Genomic DNA, 23,660 nt, shown 5'->3' with positions numbered 1-23,660 from the left:
TCATGTACTTACCCCACTGTCTTTTAAATGTTGTAATTGTACCCATTTCCACTGCTTCCTCCGGAAGTTCATTCCACACACACTTTTAAAAAATTGTCTTTTTTTTAATCTTTCTCCTCACATCTTAAAAATATGTCCCCTATTTTTGAAATCCCCCACCCTAGGGAAAAAACACCTGCCATTCACCTTATCTATATCCCTCGTGATTTTATAAACCTTTATAAGGTCACCTCTCAGCGTCCTATGCTCAGTGAAAAAAGTCCTAGTGCATCCAGCCTCTCCTCATAACTTATAATATGTGTGCGTTTTACTCAACAGTCTCTCTGCTTCAGCCTGTCTTGTTGACTGTGCCTCTCTCCCTCTTTGTGATGCTAATTCAGTTATTCTTGACCTGTCTCTCCTTTCTGTGAATCTCTTTCTCTCAGTCTCAGCTTCTGTTCACATTTGCCTCCTTTATACTTCTGCCCTACCCTTTGTGCCTCTCCCTTTCCCCGCAGCTGCACTCCCTTCGTATTCTCCTTTTGTATCTCTTCTCTGCGCTCCCACCTCGAACAAATTAGTTTGTGCATTTCTTTTATATTTGTCGCAAAGTTAACATGCAATTTATGGAACCGAGTAACCATAATTATCACAATTTTCAGGTGTCCGGACAATATTCTCTCTGACAATGATTTTTCTGGTGACTTGCTGTCATGGTAACGGCCTGATTAATATTAAAATTTATAATTTAGTAGTAATTTTGATAGCTACCTTTATAATACCAGAGTCAATATCTCCCAAATCTACTTTGGAGCATCTTAATTGCTTGTCAAGGGAGGATCATTTCTCCTTGCTGTTGTGGTTGCTAAGTTCACTGCCAACTCTCTGTTGCTATGTGAAGTCTTATTATATAATAGAGTATTAAACAATGGAGAGTTTGCTTAATTATATGGATGTGTGTAAAGTTGTGACAAATGAAATGTTGTGAAATATGTACCCATCTCACAAGCTGCCTCATGTATCTGTAATTAGCAGTAATCAGTCTGGATTTGTCACTGATAACAAAGTGTGGAGCTGGATGAACACAGCTGGCCAAGCAGCATCTTAGGAGTATCTTCATCAGAAGGGTCTAGGCACAAAACATCAGCTTTTGTGCTCCGAAGATGCTGATTGGCATGCCGTGTTCATCCAGCTCTACACTTTGACATCTCAGATTCTCCAGCCTCTGCCGTTCCCATTATCTCTGGATTTGTCACTGATCAGATTCCTTATAAGTGGAGCTCCCTGTTACAAGTGAAGAGTTGTGAATGTAACCGAGAGGAGAATGATTTATTGGTTTTTAGTTACTTTGGTAGAGACACATTTTTTAACCCACCTGTATTTGGTTGCGTTGGGCAAAGCTTAACAGTGTCACAGACATTTATAAGTACAATTCCCACTCCCGCTTAATAGGTTTACATCATTAACAGGAACAGGCAAAATGAAGACATTCAGAAAATATGCTGTAACTTGGAAAAACATAACAGCGTAGACAGGAAGAAATGCTTTGCATATTTATAGGGCCTTTGAAAACCCCAGGAGGTGCTAAAAATAGTATACAGCTGTTTGCATTTTGTTTTAAATGCTGCCGCTGCTGCAACGTGCAAAAGCCATTTTAACACAGCAAGATCCCACAATCAGCAGTAAGCCTGATGGCCAAATTGTCTGTGTCTGCCTGAAGATTCTTGGGAGAACTTCCCTTGATCTTCAAACAGCACTGTAGGGGTGCCTTCTAAGCCTGACTCAGAGTTTGGAATTTTGAGCAACAGAATTCCAGACAGAATGATCGTGGCAAATGGAAATGGAAGAAAACTAACAGCATCAATGAACTAACAATACATAATTAACATTCTCCAGCAGCTGTAAAGAAGGTGGCGGGGAGGAAGTTCCCCTTCGGCACAGCGTTTCACAGTTGGCTCCACAAAACTATAGCTATTGTTCATTTGGATTTCTGTGGTCCAGATCTAATCACCGACATCCACCATGGAGCTGAAATCAGGAGGTGTTGAGAAATGTGTTAAACTGCAGCATAGCAAGAGTGACACCCATGTACACTGGGTGGATTTAGTCACTCCATTTCCAGGGTTGGTATTGCTGTTACAAAACAGCTGCCTCTCAATGGAATCTTAAATATGACCGAAACTGCAAGGAAAGGAGCTATTCTGCCCTTATCCTAATGGAAGAATCATCCAACTTGTCACAGTCCCCCCCTCCAATTCTTCGTCCAGAGTCCTGCAGATATTTCTCTTCCAAGAATACATCCACTTTCACCATGGTAACTGAACTATTGAACCTGCTTCCACGACCTTTGCAAGCAGCACACTGTGGATCCTAACAACTCATTGTGTTATATAATAGAAAGCAATGCTCACCTTGTGCCTGAGATGACAAGGTGTAGAGCTGGATGAACACAGCAGGCCAAGCAGCATCAGAGGAGCAGGAAAGCTGACATTTCAGGCCTAGGCTCTTCTTCAGAAAGGGGAAGCACGGTGGTTCAGTGGTTAGCGCTGCAGCCTCACAGTGCCAGGGACCCGGGTTCGATTCCAGCCTCAGCTGACCATCTGTGTGGAGTTTGCACATTCTCCCCATGTCTGCGTGGGTTTCCTCTGGGTGCTGCAGTTTCCTCCCACAATCCAAAGATGTGCAGGTTAGGTGGATTGGCCATGGAAAATTGCCCGTAGTGTTCAGGGGTATGTAGGTTATAGGGGGATGGGTCTGGGTAGGATGCTGCAAGGGGTGGTGTGGACTTGTTGGGCCGAAGGGCCTGTTTCCACACTGTAGGGAATCTAATCTATGATGCTGCTTGGCCTTGTGTGTTCATCTAGCTTTACATCTTGTTATACGGGATTCTCCAGCATCTGCAGTTCCTACTATCTCATCTTGTGTCTACTTCTTTTGCTGATCCTTCTGGATGAGTACCACCTGATTGCCTGCCCTTCTGTTCTCACCTAAACCTGTTGTAAGATATACATTCCTACCTCAAGATAAAAGGAAAAACTGCGGATGTTGGAGGTTTGAACCAAAGTCAGAAACTGCTGGACAAACTCAGCAGGTCTAGCAATAGAAACAGAGTTAATGTTTTGAGTCCAGTGACCCTTCATCAGAACCGGGAACACTCCTAACTTGCTGATTTACTACCTTTTCCTACGCCAGCCGTCAGATGCTGCACTGCGATCCTCCCCTTTTCTCAACGTAAGGAATGATATTGAATAGTGTTGCCAGTCACTTTCCACGCTGGATGGAGTGTTTGGCTGGGAAACTGGAAATCCCTGATTTCTACTGATCCCTTTCGAGGCTCATTTACCCCCCAGTTGCCTCTGGGATTTATTCACCATCTCCATGCACGACAAGCGGGGTTTTTAAAGCAGCTGTCGACTCTGATGGCCCTGTGTGATCTTGTAACTTTTTGCACTTGACCGTGACTTGATCACACTTTGTGAAGATGTTCATCTGGATAAATGCCAGGTCAGGTAGCAGAAATTGCTGTTGACAATGTTCCTTTAATTGAACCCATTCAGATTGAGAGACAAATCCTTCCACAGGAACAAAAGAGACAAATGGCAGAACTACAGGACCCAGAGTGCTCGGCTAACAGTGCTTGGTATAACAGAAGCTCGTCTCATGTCCATTGGATTGCAATGAGGTTCAACTCGGCATCATTATCCCTTCAGAAATCTCTTGTTTTCATTTGTGTTAACAAATTCAATTATGCGGCATCACAAGCCTTTCCAGAATTCTTTTTTTTCTCATCTGTTTCCATGGCAACTCAGCAAACCAGGGATTCAGGCATAAAAGAAACTATTGCACTGCTGCAGAATGAGAAATTTGGGGTTTGAGGAAGCAAAGCTGAACTGCTTACTTGATTTGCCAGAAACAAAATCTGTCCAACCATCACTGGGAGGAGAGAAGAGAGCATCTCCCTGGTATTTATTGACCTGTCCTGCACATCCTTCTGCCCTGAGACAGATCTGTCCTCTGCTTACTTACCATCTGTTTTGCTGCTATACTTCAGGAGGTGTGTGGAGGTGCAGGGGTTTAGGGGCTGTAATTGTGATATTGCAGGAGGTGCAGTAAATGTCCCGTTAGACTTCAAAACACAGGAGACCAAGGAAGTCCTGGTGAGTTCACTTTATTCTTTATGTCCAAATTGCATTTTGTTTCACACTCAGAAAATGGGTGAAACGATGCTGAAAATGATCCACAGAAAATGAATACGGGAAAGGCACTAATTAAACAGAGACCCCTGGCTGCTCAGATCTACCCAATACAGCGCGTCTATGTATGTGATTGTAACATTGTTTAAAAGTTTAAATGCAACTCATTGAATTTCTCTTTGTGTTCTTTTTAAAATCTGTGATGTTATTGCACGTCTATCTTTATATCCCAATATCTGGTGTGCTATCTTAATAGATTTCAGCCTGGTTTAATACCAAAAACAAATAAGCAGACAAAGAATGGTCATGAAAATGTGTTAAGTAGTATGTAGTGTTAGCCGTGGCTCATTTAATTGCACTATAGGGGCTTAAGGGCAAAACCTAGAATGACACCCTGTACTTTGGAAGTAGTGCCTTTGCAATGAGAGATTGAAGCAATGCATCTTCTGTACTCTTGGGCAGAATCTCTGCTCCTGGAGCTTGTACGCTTAATGAGACAGATTGATGGTGGAACTAGACCCCATCACCTTCCCACCTCCACCACGTTTAATTTCTGGGTGGGAGAACCTATGGTGCCAACATTGCCACCAGTTTTAAACATAGAAAATAGCAAAAGGAATTTAATTTGATTTGGTTGATCGTCCAACTCAGTATCCTGGCCCACTTTCTCCACATACCTTTGGTCCCTTTAATCCGAAGAACTACGTCTAACTCCTTCTTGAAAACATTCAATGTTTTGGCCTCAACTGCTTTGTGTGACAGAGAATTCCACAGTCCCCACCACCATCCAGGTGAAGAAATTTATTATCTCAGTCCGAAATGGCCTACCCCATATCCTGAGACTGTGACCCCAGGTTCTCAATTGGAGGCCATAGACTGGCCAACATCAATTAACCACTAATGGGCCTTGACTGTCCATGCTGGGTTTAACCCAGCTGTAGGCAGGTCTGCCACCATACACAATTCCAAGGGCAGTGCTACCCTCTGTGCTCTGTGTCACCTCAGGGGAGGTGGGGTCACTGGGTCCAAGGTGATCAGTGTCAGACGGAGGGACGGATACCAGGAAGGGGTGAGTTTGCCTTGTTGGTGCAACCCACCTATCCTTGCTTCCCACCCTTCCCAGAGCCCCAACGCAAGAATGTTCCCTTCCTCTCACTTTACTTACTTTTGACCTGGCTCCTTGTAGATTCTGGGTCTCCAAGGGAGGCCTTCTGCCAACGACCAACTTCTCAAAGCTGCTGGTCTCTGATTTGCCGCCAGTTCTTGCTGTATGGGACTTCAACGTCTTGATTCCCAGGGAAGGCCGACTGGTGTCTTCACCAGCACCTTGCTGAATCATAAAATAGAATCTAAGAATCCCCACTCTGCAGATAGATGCCATTTGGCCGATATTGACTCTCTATAGTGCATCCCCCATAACACAGCCTTTAGCATGGTTAGTCTACCCAACCTGTACATCAGTGGACTGTGGGAGGAAACCAGAGCACCAGGAGGAAACCCAAGCAGACATGGGGAGAATGTGCAAACTCCCCACAGACAGTTGCCTGAGGGTGGAATCTAACCAAGGTCCCTGATGCAGTGAGGCAGCAGCGCTAATCACTGAGCCACCCAGTGAAATGTGGTTGGACAAGATCTCCCTGGAATAGGCAGAGGTGGGGGGAGTTTTTCAGCCGGCATGCAGGATCCCCAGTATCACAGGAAACCACCCCAAGGCTTGGCTAGTTACATTGTGGGGGGATGAGGACAGGAATTGGACAGACACCCTTACTGTCAGATGGGCCTTCTTTGCGATGGAGACACTAAACCTCTCAGACAAATGAAGAAAGATTCCATGTCGTCGCATTGAAGAATCTCCCTCGGGGTCCTGACCAACGTTTATCCCTCAATCACCACCATCATCATGTCACCATAAATGGAATCTTGCTGTGCACAGATCAGCTGCTGTATTCCCTGCTTTCCTGCATGTTCCTGCACCTCAATAGCACTTACATAGACTGTAATGTGTTTTGTAACAGATCGAAGTCATGCACACCATATTCAAATAAGGGCAAGCTAAAATGGTTTTTATGTTGACAGGGCATTCCAGAGGCTAGCATCAACAATCTGAAATTAAGGAGTTCACAGCCAGGGAATTTAAATTCAATTAATTAAACAAATCTGGAATGGAAAGTTAGTATCAGCGATGGTGACCGTGAAACTGGAGGAGGTGCAGAGGAGATTGACTGGGATGTTGGCCTGGGATGGGACAGTGTAGCAATGATGAGAGGTTGGATAAGCTCAGGTTGTTTCCTTTAGAGCAGAGAAGGTGTGTTGGGGGCCGGGATGGCACATGATTGAGGTGTATAAGATTATGAGGGCACATACAGGGTGGGATAGAAAGTACTTGTTCCCCTTAGTTGAAGGATCAATAACAGGGGGCATAATTTTAAGGTAAAGGGCAGGAGATTTCAGGAAACATTTGAGGCTGGTGGAAATCTGGAATGCACTGTTTCAGAGGGTAATTGAAGCAGGATATCTCATAACATAAAACAGTGCCACTCGCAGGAACAGGCATTTGGCCCGTAGATATCGGGCCAAAATAAACTAATCCCTTCTGCCTACCCATGGTCCATATCTCTCCATTCCTTGCATATTCATGTGCTTATCTAAAAGCCCCTTAAACACCCCTACTGTATCTGCCTTTACCCCAATCTCTGGCAGCATGTTCTAGGCACCTACCACAATCTGTGTAAAAAGACTTGCCCCTCATATCTCCTATAAACTTTCTCCCTTTTGCCTTAAATGCATGCCTTCTAGTTTAAGAGATTTTCAAGTCTGGTGAAAAAGATTCCAGTTGTCAACCCTATCTATGCCTCTCATTAGTTTACAGACTTCTATCAAGTCTCTCCTCAGCCTCCACTGTTCCAGAGAAAACAACCTGAGTTTTTCTAGCAATGATGATGGGAACTGCAGATGCTGGAGAATCCAGGATAATGAAATGTGAGGCTGGATGAACACAGCAGGCCCAGCAGCATCTCAGGAGCACAAAAGCTGACGTTTCAGGCCTAGACCCTTCATCAGAGAGGGGGATGGGGTGAGGGTTCTGCAATAAATAGGGAGAGAGGGGGAGGTGGACCGAAGATGGAGAGAAAAGAAGATAGGTGGGGAGGAGAGTATAGGTAGGGAGGGGATAGGTCAGTCCAGGGAAGACGGACAGGTCAAAGAGGTGGGATGAGGTTGGTAGGTAGGAGATGGAGGTGCGGCTTGGGGTGGGAGGAAGGGATGGGTGAGAGGAAGAACAGGTTAGGGAGGCAGAGGCAAGTTGGACTGGTTATGGGATGCAGTGGGTGGAGGGGAAGAGCTGGGCTGGTTGTGTGGTGCAGTGGGGGGAGGGGACGAACTGGGCTGATTTTGGGATGCAGTGGGGGAAGGGGAGATTTTGAAGCTTGTGAAGTCCACATTGATACCCTTGGGCTGCAGGGTTCCCAAGCGGAATATGAGTTGCTGTTCCTGCAATCTTCGGGTGGCATCATTGTGGCACTGTAGGAGGCCCATGATGGACATGTCATCTAAGGAATGGGAGGGGGAGTGGAAATGGTTTGCGACTGGGAGGTGCAGTTGTTTATTGCGAACTGAGCGGAGGTGTTCTGCAAAGCGGTCCCCAGGCCTCTGCTTGGTTTCCCCAATGTAGAGGAAGCCGCACCGGGTACAGTGCATGCAGTATACCACATTGGCAGATGTGCAGGTGAACCTCTGCTTAATGTGGAAAGTCATCTTGGAGCCTGGGATAGGGGTGAGGGAGGAGGTGTGGGGGCAAGTGTAGCATTCTCCTTATTGCTCATTCCCTCTAATCCAGGCAGTATCCTGGAAAACCTCTTCTGCTCCCTCTCCAAAGCCTCCACATCCTTCCTGTAATGTGGCGACCAGAATTGGACACAATACACTTAAGTGTGGCCTAGGCAAAGTTTTATAAAGCTGCAACATGACACCCTGACTCTTGTATTCAATTCCCCAACCAATAAAGGTAAGCATGCCATACCCCTTCTTTACCATCCTATCTACTCGCATAGCCACTTTCAGGTAGCAATGGACTTGGACCCCAATATCCCTCTGTGCATCAATGCTGCTCAGGGTCCTGCCATTAACTGTATACTTTTCCTTAACATATGATTTCCCAAATGCAGCACCTCAAATTTCCCCAGATTAAACACCATCTGCCATTTCTCTGCCCATATCTGTAACTGATCTCTATCCCATGGTAATCTTTGACAACCTTCTACACTATCCACAACTCCACTGATCTTTGTGTTGTCTGCAAATTTACTAACCCACCCGTCTATGTTTTCATCCAAGTCATTTATATAAACACAAACAGCAGAGGTCTGAGTCTGGACCTCTGTGGAACACAGCTAGTCACAGATGCCCAGCCAGAAAAAACATCCTTCCATCGTTACCCTCTGCCTTTTATAGGCAAGCCAATTCTGACTCCATGTGGCTAAGTCACCATGGATCTCATGCTTCTTAATCTTCTGGATAAGCCTACCATGAGGGACCTTGCCAAAAGCCTTACGAAAATCCATGTAGATGACATCTGCTGCTCTGCACACATCAATAACTCTCATCACCTCCCCAAAAAAAATCAAGTTAGTAAGACATAACCTGCCTTGCACAAAGCCATGCTGACTCTCCTTAATTAGGCCATGCTTTTCCAAATGCGTATAAATCCGATCCGCAAGAATACTCTCCTCCTCAACCACTCCTTTAAAAAGCACATGGATGAGCACTGGCAATGTCATAGGTTGGCACAGACTTGATGGGCTGAAGGGCCTCTGTATGACTCTATGATTTTATGAAACAACTGGATTGTTGTAAAAATCCACCCACTCACTGCCTTTCTTATCTAGTCTGTCTAGGCCTGTGTAAGTCCAGAGAGAGCAATGCAGCTGACGGACTAGCAAGCAATTCAGCTCTAAGCAAGAAGATGGATTCTGATGGGTAATTTAAGGATGGGTAATAAATGCAAGTGATGACCACAACCACTAAATAAATAAAAATGTTTTTTTTAAGGGCTTGAATGCCAATATTGCAGTAAACTGCATATGCATTTCCAAATGATAAAACATTACAATTCCTTCCAGAATTCATCAAGAACATTTGACTCAGAACAGCACCTTCAAGAGGTGCTTGACAAAAGAATGAGCCCCTTATTTTCTTTCAGAGAAGGGTCACTTGATTAACATCTACTTTAAATGTCCTTAGTTACCAGGGAGACTTGAAGAACTGTGGCTCAGTGGTTAGCACTGCTGCCTCACAATGCGCGGGACCTGGGTTCACTTCCAGCTTTAGTCAAATATTTGTGTGGAATTTGCATGTTCTCCATGTGGGTTTTCTGTGGGTGCCCTGCTTTCCTTCCGTAATCCAAAGATGTGCAAGTTAGATAATTAGCTATGGGAAATGCAGGGTAAGAGGGATAGGGTAGGGGACTGAGTCTGGGTGGGATGCTCTTCAGTGGGTTAGTGTAGACTCAATGGCCTGAACGGCCGGCTGCCACACTGTAGGGATTCTATGACCTAGAGTGATTATAAAGCAAGAGTAGGCCATTCAGCCCTTTGGGTCTACTCACCCATTCACCACAGTATTGGCTGGTCATCCAACTTAATAGTCTCTTCCTGCTTTACCCCCTTATCCTTTGATCCTTTTAGCCACAAGTGCTATTATATCCGCCTCCTCCTCGAAATCAGACAATCTTTTCATCTCAACTGCTTTCTGTTGTAGTGACTTCCACAGGCTCAGCACTCCCTGAGTGAGGAAGTTTCTCCTCATCCGAGGCCTAAATGGTTTACCCAGTATCCTTAGACTGTGACCCCTAGTTCTGGAACTCCCCTGCCTTCGGGAATCTGTTTACAATTATTACTCACTGTACGTGATTAGTTACGGCTAAATGCGGACTCTGAGTAAAATAAACCAAATTGTAGAAAGTGCTGGAAACTAGAGCGTGGAACAGCTACATTAAAATGTTTTACGTACAACATGTGATGGTGAGGTAATGGTATAATGGTATTATCACTGGACTGTTAACCCAGAAACCCAGGTAATGTTCTGGGGAACCTAAGTTTGAATCCCCCCACGGCAGATGGTGGAATTTGAATTCAATAAATATCTGAAATTAACAATCTAATGATGACCGTGAATCCATTGTTGATTGTCGGAAAAACCCATAATGTCCTTTAGGGAAGGAAACTACAATTCTGGCCTGACTCCAGATCCACAGCAATGTGGTTGGTTCTTAACTGCCCTCTGAGCAATTAGGGATGGGAAATAAATGCTGCCCAGCCAGCAATGCCCTTGAAGGAATCAAGAAAAATCTATAAAACAGCGAGCTATTCAGTTACCAGTTAGTATGGTAACTGCAGAATTGTTCAGGGGCTGGGCACTGGATGGGTTCCAATGAGCAGTAAGCATTTTTGTCAGTGTCTTCTAGAGATCACTGTTCTGTCTTGGAGAGGGGATATTACCCTAAATGAGGGTTTTTATTCCCAGAAATTGGGGGAGGGTTGAGGGAGATCAGGAAAGTGATGCATATAAGTTTAACCATTCCAGAGTTAGACGCAGAATGAACTGACAGATGGTCTCGTCCTTCTCCCTATGTTCAACTGTCTGTATAAAATTGTATCATGCAGGGTGTGACCACATCATCTGTGAACTGCAAATTTGTAGCTTCTCAAGTGTTCCCAAAAAAGCAGCAAAGCATTAATCTTAAACAAAATAACAGGTTGCTTTGCTACTTAAAAAAAAAAATCACCTGTTATTTTGTTGCACAACAATTAGTGAAAGTTGCTATTTGAAAAACGTGATATAGTTATTAGCCAACATATCATTGTGTTAGAATCGCAGGCCTCTCTTACTTCAAAAGAAAGATTCACTCTCCGAAGTCAAGGGAATAAAATCCTGAAGTTCGAATTCAGAGCTGCCAGTGGGCTCGGCAGTTAGACTACATTTTGAGTCATAGTGTTTTTACAGCCTTCAGCCCATTGTGTCCACACTGGTCATGAAACATCCATCTATTCAAATCCCATCTACCAGCATTGCCTTGCACCCTATAGTGTTTTAAAAGTTCATCTAAAAAGCTCTAAAATGTCTCTACCACCCTTTGTCCAGTGAGTTACAGATTCTCAGTAACCTCTGGCTGAAAAATTGCTCTTCAAAATTCTCTCTGATTCTCCTCCTCCTTAGTTTAAAACTTTAGCCACTGATTATTGACCTCTGTACTAAGGGGAAATGTTTCTCTCTATCTACCCTGTCTATGCCCTTCAGAACTGTAGACACGTCAGTCAGATTCCCCCTTCCCCAGACTTCTCTGCTCTACAGAAAACAACCCCTATCTATCTCGCCTCTCTTAATAGCTAAATCGTTCCAGCCCAGGCAATATCCTGGTGAACCTCTTCTGCACCCTCACTATTTTAGTCACTCCCTTCCTACAGTGTGATGATCTGACTGCACACAGCACTCTGGCTGCAGCCTAACTAATATATATACAGCTCCATTGTAACTTCCTTGTTCTTGTATTCAATGCCTTTGTTAGTGAGGGCAAATGTCCCATTATCTTTCTTAACCACCCTAGCCACCTATCCTGCTGTCATCAAGGATCTGTGAAAATGCACTCCAAAGTTCCTTTGATCCTGTGTACTTCCTAGGATTGTACTATTCAACATGCACTCCCTTACTTTGTTAGTCCTCCAAAAATGTATCACCTCATACTTTTTAGGATTAAATTCCATTTGCCACTGGTCAGCCCATCTGAAGCTTTGCTCCTTGCTACTTAGCACAACACCAATTTTTCTGATTTTCTGAAGAAGGGCCTCGACCGGAAACATCAGCTCCTCTGATACTATTTTGCCTGCTGTGTTCATCCAGCTGTACACCTTGCTACCAATTTTTCTGTCATCTGTGAACATACTGACCATTTAGGAGAGAAAGAGAGGCAGTTCCTTGCTGATTTTGTGCATACAGCATTTGCAGATTGCCTGGACTCTTTGACCAAAATTGTAGTTGACTACTGAAATTCATTTTCCTTGCGCTTCCTTTGACTGAGAACTCTGTCTCTGAGGGTATCCTTCCGAGTCCTTCTGGAAGTTCTCACAACATCATACCACAACCAGCTCAAAATAGTTGCTATGTTAAATTTGATTTATCATTGATCCACAAAGCCTATTATGCTGAAATATGTTGTTTTGTCTTTCAGCTTCTGGTTTTCTTAGGAGCTGTGGTGAATTCTCTGGCTTCTCTTTGATTTGAGAAAATGTAAGATGAAATAAATAAATCTGGATGGGATGTTCTTTGGAAGGTTGATGCAGACTTGATGGGCTGAAGGGCCTGTTTCCACACTGTAGGGATTCTATGATTCTATGAAGTAAATCTTTAAAAACTGACATTTGTATAAATTCTTCATTCAAAAATTATACCTGAAGGAACAAGATTTGTCTCTTTAAATTTGTCAATTTCTGGACTCAAGAGATTGATAGTCACCAACAATTGTCATGCAGATGTAAAAGGCACTTCCTGAAACTTAGAGAGGATAAAGGGGAGATGCCATTAACACAAAGCTAACAGAGGCTTGGTGCAAATTGTCCAGTGACTTGCACGCATTCACAATTAACAGTTATCGCTCTCTCTCATAAATTCATGGTTGATTTGTACATTAATAATAGTCAAGATTATTCAGTGGCTGTTGTTTCATCTGCAACGTTTGAACAGATATACTTACAAACAGTACGTTTTGCTGAGGCATTGCTGTTTTAAAATGCTGTCAGAATGACAGACCCAAAGAGAGGTGATTTATTTGGGCACATTCTTTATAACTGTGTTTAAACCACTACAAGGCTACATTTTCATGATTGTGGTGTGCGGTTATGTCCCTGAACTGACAATGGAAAAGAGCAGAACCACTGAAACACAATGGTTACACCCCTGAGGCAGCAGAAATGCACAGTATCATTTCCTCTTTCACAAGAGGAACATATGGGAAACTCTACCTTGGGGCATTTAAAAAAAAACTCAAACAAAGTTTATTTCTCTGAATTGAATTTGGTTGATTTTGTTTTGGATTCCAGGGAGCAAAGCTGCCTCCCTTCTTAATTTTTGTCATTATATCGCTAGGCGGAGAAACAGCTGAACTGTAAAAGGAAGAAAAAATCTCACACCTTCTCCTTTGAGATTAATACTGTTCTCTTTGTTAAGGCAGAACAGCAGAAATATTGCACACATTTTTTTGTTTTCAAATCCTCTCATAGTCTCATCCTTCCCTATCGCTATCTAATACCTTCCACCATTTATAGCACTCTAAGATGTCTGCACTTATGCAGTCCTGGCCTCATACAAATGCCTGAGTTTTATTGCTGAGATATTGGCAGGCATGCCTTCAGCCACGTAGGCTCTAAGCTTAGAAATTCTTGTGCTAAATTTCTCTGCCATTTTACCTTTCTGACCTCTTTTAAATTGCTCCTCCAAGCCTTTGGCCACGATCTGTTGTAAAATCTCCTTTTTGTTGCGTAGTGCCAAGCTCTGCCCCAGCTGAAACGCCAAGAGATAGCCTGCTCCTGACATGGAAATGCCTGCTGGGAATGGAAATTGTTCAACTCTCCAGGACTAGCACCCAAATAATGCAAAATGCAGCCAAATATGTTGGTTCTTTTTTGGTAACTTGCTGATTGGCCTTTTTGCAATTCTGCACTTCGCTAGTTCCTTATTTTTCAGCCATTCAGAGAGCACGGCTGGAACATACTAGACCAGTGAGTACTGAATCGCAAATTCCACTATGTTCAACCTCTGCAAATGTTGTTGTTCAAATATGTTGTTGGAGGGGGCGGTGAGATGGAGGCATCAGTTTTCAGTTGCCTGCCATCTGTATCCTGTCTAAAACTATGAACACTTAGCAATGTGAAAACCTGAATGGAGCTACTGGGGAGGGAACCTCAGTTGCCAATGTTTGACATAGCTGGCTAAACTCAAAACACCAAGGGGTCTGTCGAAGGAGATAAAGTTGCTTTACAGTGAGCCAGGCAGTAGGATCACATTTGCCATTATTAGTGACCGGCAATGAAGAAAAGGATTGCATTTGTGTAGCAGCTTTTCAGAAACTTCTATAGCACTTTACAGCCAATGAAACAGGCTGTGTAGGTTAGTTGGATTGGAAATGCAGGGTTACAGGGAAGGGGGCTGGATCTGCGAGGGATGCTCTTCAGAGGGTCGGTGTAGACTCGATGGGCCAGATGGCCTGTTTCCACGTTGTAGGGTTTCTATAAACTCAACTGGTTTGTCAGGTGGCAGACCGATTTTAAACCATGTTCCTATTATTAAGCAAATAGTTTAACAACTTGCAATCTTGGATACACCCTAAATGCGGGAAACTACCCAAGAAGTCATTACCATCAACATTTGACCCTGAGCCTGATAATGGAGATTTCAGAGCAGATGACCAAAAGGTTTGCCAAATCAGTATTTATTAAGGAGTGTTCAAAATGTGGTGGGAGGTTGGGTTGGTTTCAGAGAGGCAGAGTTGTTTAGGGAGACAATTGCAGAACTTATGCCAACAGATCACCGTGTTCTTACTTTGGAATTACCTGTCAGCACCCAAGGACAACAAGTTCAGACGTTCAGAGCCTGATATTGGTGTGGTTATGGGTTTCTGGGGAGGGGAAGATAAACTGCTTTGTCATGAAATGTAATCAAGAAAAGTGTTATCTAGGTTTGAGTACAGGATTGCTCGAGTCAGTCACATATGACTCCCAAAACACAGTTTCTTTTAAAATACCTGTCAGAATAAAGGACTGTCTCATCCAACTTGCTATGTATGATGCAATGGGAGATCAGAAGATCATTTGATCCCTCGCTATAAAGCCTCCCTGGCAGTCTCACAGGAGTGTACTGAGCCACATAAGGAGATAATAGAACAGATGGCCAAAACCTGTCTGCAGAAGCAAGTTTGAATGTGCTTCTTAAAGGAGGGAATTACAGGATAAGGAGGTGGAGAGGGGCAGAGTGTAAATTCCAGAGCTTTGGACCCACATAACTGAAGGCATATCCACCGATGGTGGAGCAATTAAATCCAATTGGTATGTTTGAGTATGTTAATAATTAATAGCATATGGATTTCATTAAGGTCAGTAAATAAGGTTTCTGGAGCAAATTCCCAAAAGTGCATTCCATTTACTGAATCCTGGAGCTGTAAAGCTACAACTGCTGATACGTCCTGCGCAGTATGCTATTCTTGGACTCAGTGGACCAAATGGCCTGCTTCCACACCGCAGGGATTCTGTTTCACCTGCACAATGGTGTGTGGGCTAAATCATTTTCCTCTTCTTGCGAGCAGGCAGTTCAGTCCCATGGGCTTCCCTCCAGTAAATCAAGCAAATGGTCACTCTTCTTGTGTGAGCCTGGTCACTGCTTTTCGACAGACCACTCGGTGGGGAGCCTCAAAATCAGAGACTGACCCCTACATCGCTTCCCCTCCAAACATGCTGAGGTCAATGGATTGTGACAGAATGCAGCTTCCCCTTTGTCTAAAATCCAGGGACAAGTCAACACCACTTACTACTACACTAAGTGAGACCAGCTCACGGACCCTTCTTACAGCTCAGCATGCAGTTCAGAGGGGAGCAAGGTGAACAAAAGGCAGAATGGAATAAAGAGCTATGCAGATAGGGTAACATGAAGAGAGAGGGAAGGAGCTTGTGTGGAGCATAAACGCCATCATAGGTCAGTTGGGCTGAATGGCCTGTGCTGTGGATACCACATAGTTCTACTATCATGCTGGTAGTAGGCAGTGCTGATGACACAGAGCATAAATCTATCATGTTAAACTGCACAGATCGAAAGGCCAGATTCATGATCTCTTGCACACTGAGCAAAGGGAAGGTTCAGGATTTCCCATGTCATATGCCAGCATTAAAAATAAGGACAGTTGTTGCTTTAGGTTCACCACTCACCCTGATGAAAACCCACATCCTATTTTGAAAGCAGCATACTTTTTAAATGTGAAGGGCACACCCAAAAACTGTTTACTGCACATTTAGCAGCTGCCTCACTCTTGACCCTGAAACCACTAAAGTACCAACAACAACATCTTTAACGAAGATGCAAACTCCTGACACTCCTGACCTTGTTTGGACATTGCACTCAGTGCTGCCATTTTGATGAATAATTGTCACATTTCACCACATCACTAAGCTATTAGCAACTGTGCACCACCAAACATTTTAATGTATTTTGCACTTGAATCTCCTCCTTACCAAAGGCACAACTCCTGTGGGGACTACAGCTCTATAGGAGCCAATGTTTTCCACAAGAACCAGCCTATCCTCATCTTCTAGGTACAGTACATCCACTGGTTCCCCATCATCCACAGTACCTGGTACTTCTTCAAGGAACTCAAATAAACTCATTAGACATCGACTCCCTTCCACAAAACCATGTGTACCTTTAGGTGGATTGGCATTGGGAAATTACCTGTAGCGCCCAGGGATGTACAGGCTAGGTGGATTGGCCATGGGAAACACAGGTTCCCGGGGATAGGGTAGGGGGGTGGTCTGAGTGGGATTCTCTTTGGAGGGTCTGTGTAAACTGGATGGACTGCTTCCCACACTTTAGGGATTGTCTGATCTGGAAACAGATTCTCAGGAGACTGGAGTACCAAGAGTTTCATTAATTCTTTGTTGAATTAAAGTTAGAGTCTGATCAGAAGACAAGTGCCCTGTGGAGAAGGAAGAGCATAAATTGTTCAGTCATAGATGGGAAAGGATTTTGATTCAAGTTCTGAGATCATTTAGGCAACACGAGCCTTTCATTGGTAGCTTAACATGGTACAACCACCAAGTGATCAGAGAAGCTGGGAGTGTGATCACATACAGCCTGAGAACTTTAATTATTCTCTGTGGTTAGATATTAAACATCTGCTTCAATTTGTTACAATCTAAACCTCGTTTCCCTTAGATCGCCCATCAAAGGCGTTGCAGGCCTTTTCACAAACTGACTGCAGCTTCTTCAGAGTTCATCCTCATTCGTTTCATTCTCTGTACCATCTTTAACTCCCTGTGCCCCCTCCTCACTGTCATTAACTCCCTGTGCTCCCTCCTCACTGTCTTTAACTCCCTGTGCTCCCTCCTCACTGTCTTTAATTCCCTGTGTCCCCTCCTCACTGTCTCTAACTCCCTGTGCCCCCTCCTCACTGTCTTTAACTCCCTGTGCCCCCTCCTCCCTGTAGAAATATAGAATATTGGAGCATGAGTAGGCCATTCAGCCCTTCAGACTGCTATGCCATTCAATAAGAAATGGCTGATCATCCAACTCTGTACCGTGTTCCTACTTTCTACCTATATCCTTAGATCCCTTTCATTCTAGAACTATATCCACATCTTCCTTCAAAGTCTTCAATGTTTTGGTTTCTACAGATTCCTGTGGCAGAGAATTCCACAGGCTCACCATTCTCTGGGTAACAAAATTCCTCCTCATCTCTGTCCTCACGGGCATACCCCTTTTCCTTAGATTGTGACTCCTGGTTCTGGATTCCCCAGTCACCCAGAATTTAGGGCGGCACAGTGGCTCAGTGATCAGCACTGCTGCCTCACAGTGTCAGGGACCCAGGGACCACTTTCAGCCTGGGGCTGTGGAGTTTGCACATTCCCCTGCGTTGGTGTGGGTTACCTCTGGGTGCTCAAGTTTTTGTGCCACAGTCCAAAGATATGCAGGCGAGGCTGTGCTAAATGTAGGGTTACAGGGATAGGGTTGGTTCTTTGTCTGTGGGATGCTGTTTGGAGGGTCAGTGTGGCCGAATGCCTCTTCCCACACTGTTGGGGAGTCTGAGATTCAATGAACATCCTGTATTATACCTGTCTACTCCTGCTAGAACTTTTTTTTATAGGCAGTTGTTTCTAGCAGCCTCAGCACCTCAATGCCATATAGAAGCATTATAATGAGAATTCTAAATGAGTTATCAGTTTCACACAGTACGCAGAAATTCACATTGTTCAGCGACCTCACCGAGATTCCAGTTGTGTGCACCAGAGGGCAGACTAGTTACAGGAACGGAAAGATCTCAAACGGTTATATTCTCATTTGCTGTTCTTGTTTGAGAATGCATCCAATCTTGTGTTCGATTAATGATTTAGATTTGGACATATAGGAGATGTTCGGACTAACGCAGTGGCCGTTTTGAACTTATGTTAGGACTTTCTCACACAAAGAGATGTTACATTAAGTTGCCGTTGTTTGCAATGAATAGCATTTTGTCTCGGAGAGAGAAGGTTAAGGTTTCAAGGTCAAACCTGTTCGTTCATGGGATAAAGGTGTCATTGCTCATTTATTGCCCAGAGGGCTGTGGTCATTATTAGACATTTAATTTCAGATTTTTAATGAATTCAACTTCCACCTACTGTGATGGGACTTGAACCCAGGTCCTCAGAATATTACCGGGGGGTTTCTGGGGGTTTATTTTTATGATACCTTTAGGCCATCACCTATTTATTTCGAGACCATTTGATCTTATCTTTATCACATTGCTGTTTGTGGGAGCTTACTTTGCACAAATTGAATGCGTTGGAACAGTGACTACACTTGAAAGAAAATTAGCTGTAAACCACTTTGGCACATCCTTGAGGTTATAAACAGTACTCTCTAAATGCAAGTTGCCAGGTTCGTTTATCCGCGCGACTTCATCTAGTCTATGTGTGCAGGCTGCTCTTCCACACACTAGATGGCACCAGAACCCAGTAATACTCATGTGTCCCTGTAATGATGCTGTACGTAGGTGACAGTGCAGATAATTCAAGCGATAATTGGGAATTCAATTCCTGTTGCATTGTGTTATTTCAAAAGTTAAAAAAGAACCCTAAAAGAAATCCTTCAGCTCTGATGTAGAGTAATCTAGACTTGAACAGTTAGCTTGCTCTCTTCCATGTAGACAATAAGGACTGCAGATGCTGGAAGCCAGAGTCCAAAAGTGTGAGGCTGGTAAAGCACAGCAGGTCAGACAGCATCAGAGGAGCAAGAAAGTCAATGTGAAGAATTACGACCTTGCACCCTTGGACTCTCCATGGATGCTGTCTGACTTGCTGTGATCTGATTTTCAGTTTTCAGTACAGATTCCAGCATCTGCAGTAATTTACTCCTGCCATGATTCCTTCATGAATTTGTCTGTTTGTTTTCCCTGTTGGTGAGGAATTCCACAGCACCGAGCCAACCTGCAGGATTCAGATTACCTCAGTGTTCCTGGGACAACAATCTTTCTGCAATTGCCCTAAGGAAGCAACTCTGGTTGGGGAACTGGCTATAGGGATCCAGCACGCTTTGCAATGCAACCCAGGAAGCCAGTTACCATCTCTACAGCTTGATATAGACAGGACTCGACAACAGGAGCATTGTATGACAATTTGTTGGCTGCTTTGCCCTCTCCAAGCTGCTCTATGCTCTGAGACTAATTGTAGCACTCAGTTTGAAAAGAGAGGGTGGGTGGATTTACCAACAGTGATCAAGGAGAATTTAAGACACTTCTACCTTGGGGTCAGGTTTTGGGTTGATGCTCTATCATATGACATGGGAGCAGAACTTTGTAATTCAGCCCATCAAGTCTGCTACCCCATCACAGCTGATCTGATAGTCCTCAATTCCACTTTCTTGCCTTTTCCCTGTAACTCTTGATTCACTTACTGATTTAAAATCTGCTTATCTCAGCCTTGAATATGGTTAATGACCTATCCTCAGTAACCCTGTGTATGAATAATTCCACAGTTCCTTAGAGCTGTAACCACATAGCAAGGTAATTGGTGAATATGAGGGAAATCTGGAGGAATTGTGATGATAAGGCCAGTGGAGGAAACATAGAATCTTTCTGAAAATATTTTTTTTTAAAGCCATATGTAAGTGAAGGATACATTTAATTAGCTACTGACTACTGCATGTGGAAATGGTAACCAGGGAATAATATTTTGTTTGTGGTTAGAGCTGAACCATAAGTCTAGCATTGCCTTCAGTGCTGAGATTGAATCAGAACATCAGAAATGAAAGCATTTGACCATTCCAGCATAAACAACATTCAATAGGATAGTGACTAGGAGGTTGAGGGGTGACTTTGAAGGTTATAAAATTCTGAGTGGTATAGATAAGGTATCTTATTCCCTACGGTGGGTGGGGTAAATCTTTAAGGTAAGAAAAGAAAGATTTAAGAAAACACGAGGGGTAACTTTTTTTAAACAGAGAGTGGTTCATATGTGGAATGAAAAGAGGAAGTTGTGTAGGTAGGTACAGTTACCACGTTTAAAAGGCATTTGGATGAGTACATGAATAAGAAAGGGTCAAGGGGATGTGGGCCAAATGTAGGCAGGTGGGAATGGCCGGACTGAAGGGCTTATTTCCCTGCTGTATGACTCTGTCGCAGATCTTCTACCCCATTTTGATCTTCCCACACTAACCCCATATCCTTCAATTCCCATGATTCAGTTGAAGGTCTGTGTTAAATATACACAGTGTCTGAATATACATAACCTTCCGGGGTGGAGACTTCTGAAGATTCACACCCTTCTGAGAGAATTAATTTCTCACCTCATTCTTAAAATGCTGGGCCATTCATTCCCAGAGGTTGGAGGTAACTCAAGCTGAGTAAACGGCCTCTCATTATCTACCCTACAGGCTCTTTAAGCGTTTTATACATTTTTAGTTTGGTCAGCTTTCATTCCTCTAAACTCCAGGAAATAGAAGCTGCTCCCCACATTCTCTTCCAGGATAATTCACTCAGGTTTCAGTGTCCTGATCAGTTTCTAGTGAGATCCTGTAAAATCATCTACATTATCATTCTACCTATGAAGTGAGAACTCTTACTTCTACCAGCCTGAAAGGATAGGATTGATTACCATATACACAGAGGATACTGAGGACTGCCAGTGGATTGCAGGGCAGTATTCAGTTCTAAGATTCTAATGCTAAGAGGTTGCAGAGCTGTGAGAAGCAGAGGGATCTGGGAGTCCTTGTGCATGAATTGCAAAAGGTTATTATGCAGCTAATGTGATGTAAACTGTGTAATATGTACCCTTTTTTAATGTCATTGATTATAAGTTCTGGTTTTTGAGTTAGTAATACGTGGGTTTTCTGTTTGCCTGATATTAATAATTAACTAGTAACTATTTCTGTAGTTATGGTGATTTCTTCTAAAACTTTTGAGTCCTAACTTTAGAATGAATGGGTTTTATGTGCCTGCAAGATAAATAATGGGGCCTCAAGTTTGTTAGTGATTTCTGGAAATATTTTTAAGATTATAGCAAACACCCATTGCTTAGACAGTGATACTACTTTGGTTTTACATAGTCTTGTGAAATTCTTAGATGAAGATGGTTGTTTAGGCCAGTGGTCCTGCAATACAGAGTTAGATTGCTTTAGAGTGAAGAGTTAGTGCTAGTCTGAGACCAGCGGTGTTGTGATAGAACCCTGAAGAGGTTAGTTTAAAAAATGAGTGCATTCAAATTCTTTTGTATAAAATCTCTAGGAAGAAGCCACCTACAGTTCTAGCCTGTATATTAAAGTTACAAGTGACTTAAACCTTACCATGGTGTTAGAGACAGTGATTCTGATGTGAGATTTGTCTAATTGGTATTTTGGGGTATTACACTAAAGCTGTTGTTTTTCTCTTCCATTTGTCTGGGAGTGGACATTAATGGAATTATATTTTTGCTGTTTGTTTAAAACTTTGAAATTGTGTTACAAGCAAATAGTTTGACTTATTCTATTTTGCCTTTGTTTCTTCTGTTAATAAACATTTGTTTTATGTTAAAATAAAATATACAACATTGTGGGCTTAGGTCTCGGTATGAGATCACTTTGTTAAAACCAAAACAAAACATGATCTATCAAGCCAGGATTTGACCTGGCCAGTAATAACATTATCTAGGACATAACAGAAGCAATTTTTTAAATAAAATGTTAGCAATAATTGTGAGGGAAACTGTATACAAAAATAAGGAGAATAAAATAAAAGAACTGAGGATGCTGGAAATCTAAAACAAAAACAGAAATTGCTGAAGAAACTCAGCAGGGCTGGCAGCTTTTGGGGGCAGAAGAACAGAGTGAATAATTTGAATTCAGTGACCCTTCTTCAGGACTCTGGAGGTTCTGAAGAAGAGTCACCAGACTCAAAATGTTAACTCTGCTTTGTCTCCACGGATGCTGCCAGACTCGCGGAGTTTCTCCAGCAATTTCTGTTTACAAAGGTAAGGAAGTTTTGATTCAATTTTTCAGGGCACGGCTGAGACCCCAACTGGAGTACTATAACGGTAAAGTCTCCATGGTGCCTCTCTCTCATTATAGAGAGAGACAGCTGGTGGTGGATGTAATCTGACTGTCACCACACCTCAGGTGAGAGGCAAGTGTGTGAGGTACATATCGGTTCAGTTGAATAGGTTGCCAGGAGGTGGATGGTGTAGTTTGTGGTCTAACAGTTCCCAAGCAACTACTTAGTTAAATTAATCAGAATCCTCCAAAATCCCTGACTGGAGACTTTGAGGGTCCCAGCATCAGGGAAATTGCTTTGCGGAATCTAAAATTTAATAGGCAGTTCCGTCAAAGTCAGCTAGAGTGGGGATTCTGATGGGCCCCCTATGCATAACTCCCAACAACGCTGGAACATGAACTGTCTGGCTATCAGAGAATCTGGGCAAAAGCTTTGGAAGAGTGAGGCAAGATAATTTAACTTGCAAGGTGGTGATTCTCAGTGCATGTAGGTGACAAGATGTGCCTTGGAGCTCTAAACAGCAACGTGTGCCTGACACATTGGGCAAGCTGGCTTGCTTCTGCCAGTCGCTGTTGTAGGTTCAGAGTCAGTTCCAGAAATAGGAGCAAGCTGCCCTCTCGCAGATTGTGTCATCCTGCCCTCTGTAAGGAGATAATTAGAGACAGATATTGCCATTAGGGTGTTTGTTCTGAAAATAAATAACACGCTTAAATAGAAACATCACCTCCAGCGTAACCATACTCAATGCAGGAGGACCTGATCCTTGGCAATAACGAGTGGGCCCTGAACATTAGATGGACCAAAAGCAGCAAAGCCACGAGGTTGGACGCAGCATGAGAGAGGCTTTTTTTTATGGCAAAATAGACCAAACTACATCCCTACAGAACAAGGCCCCCACGATTCGTGAAATATAAATGGTACAGTTGTGGCAGAAACAAACCCAGAATCAGTCCTGGGTGGATTGGGCCGGTGTGGGGGTGTTGCGGGGGGTAGCAGTGGGGGAGGGGAGATGGTTCTTTAGGTTTTAGAAGCGAAGCAGAGAAGTGAAGGAGCCGAGGCTAAGGTCAGTGAGGGATCAGGGGGAGGGGAAGATTGCGTGGTTGGACACTTTTGGGATAAAAGGGCAAGTGGCCAATAGCAAAAGATCTGGTGGTGATGGGAAGGGATCAGAAATCAGATATTAGTCTGTTGTTAGATCAAAAATGCAGACTAAGGATCTTGCAATTGGGATAAGCCAGCTG

At 43.4% G+C, this 23,660-nt stretch overlaps 1 protein-coding gene across 5 annotated transcripts in view; it reads left to right on the top strand.

The window, feature by feature from the left end:
- Positions 1-23,660, top strand: part of LOC125464526 (rap1 GTPase-activating protein 2) — a 325,971-nt gene that overhangs the window by 80,806 nt on the left and 221,505 nt on the right. Inside the window, exon 1 of one of the 5 annotated variants that reach the window (XM_048557002.2) lies at positions 3,814-4,136. The exons of the other annotated variants lie outside the window; for them this stretch is intronic. The gene's annotated coding sequence lies outside the window, so the exon portion shown is untranslated. Of the gene's footprint in view, positions 1-3,813; positions 4,137-23,660 lie in introns of those variants that run through there. 5 annotated transcript variants of the gene reach the window in all.

This window comes from Stegostoma tigrinum, chromosome 27, assembly GCF_030684315.1.
Source record: "Stegostoma tigrinum isolate sSteTig4 chromosome 27, sSteTig4.hap1, whole genome shotgun sequence".
NCBI classification, from domain to species: Eukaryota; Metazoa; Chordata; class Chondrichthyes; order Orectolobiformes; family Stegostomatidae; genus Stegostoma; species Stegostoma tigrinum.
This window is presented reverse-complemented; position numbering and strand designations above follow the sequence as displayed.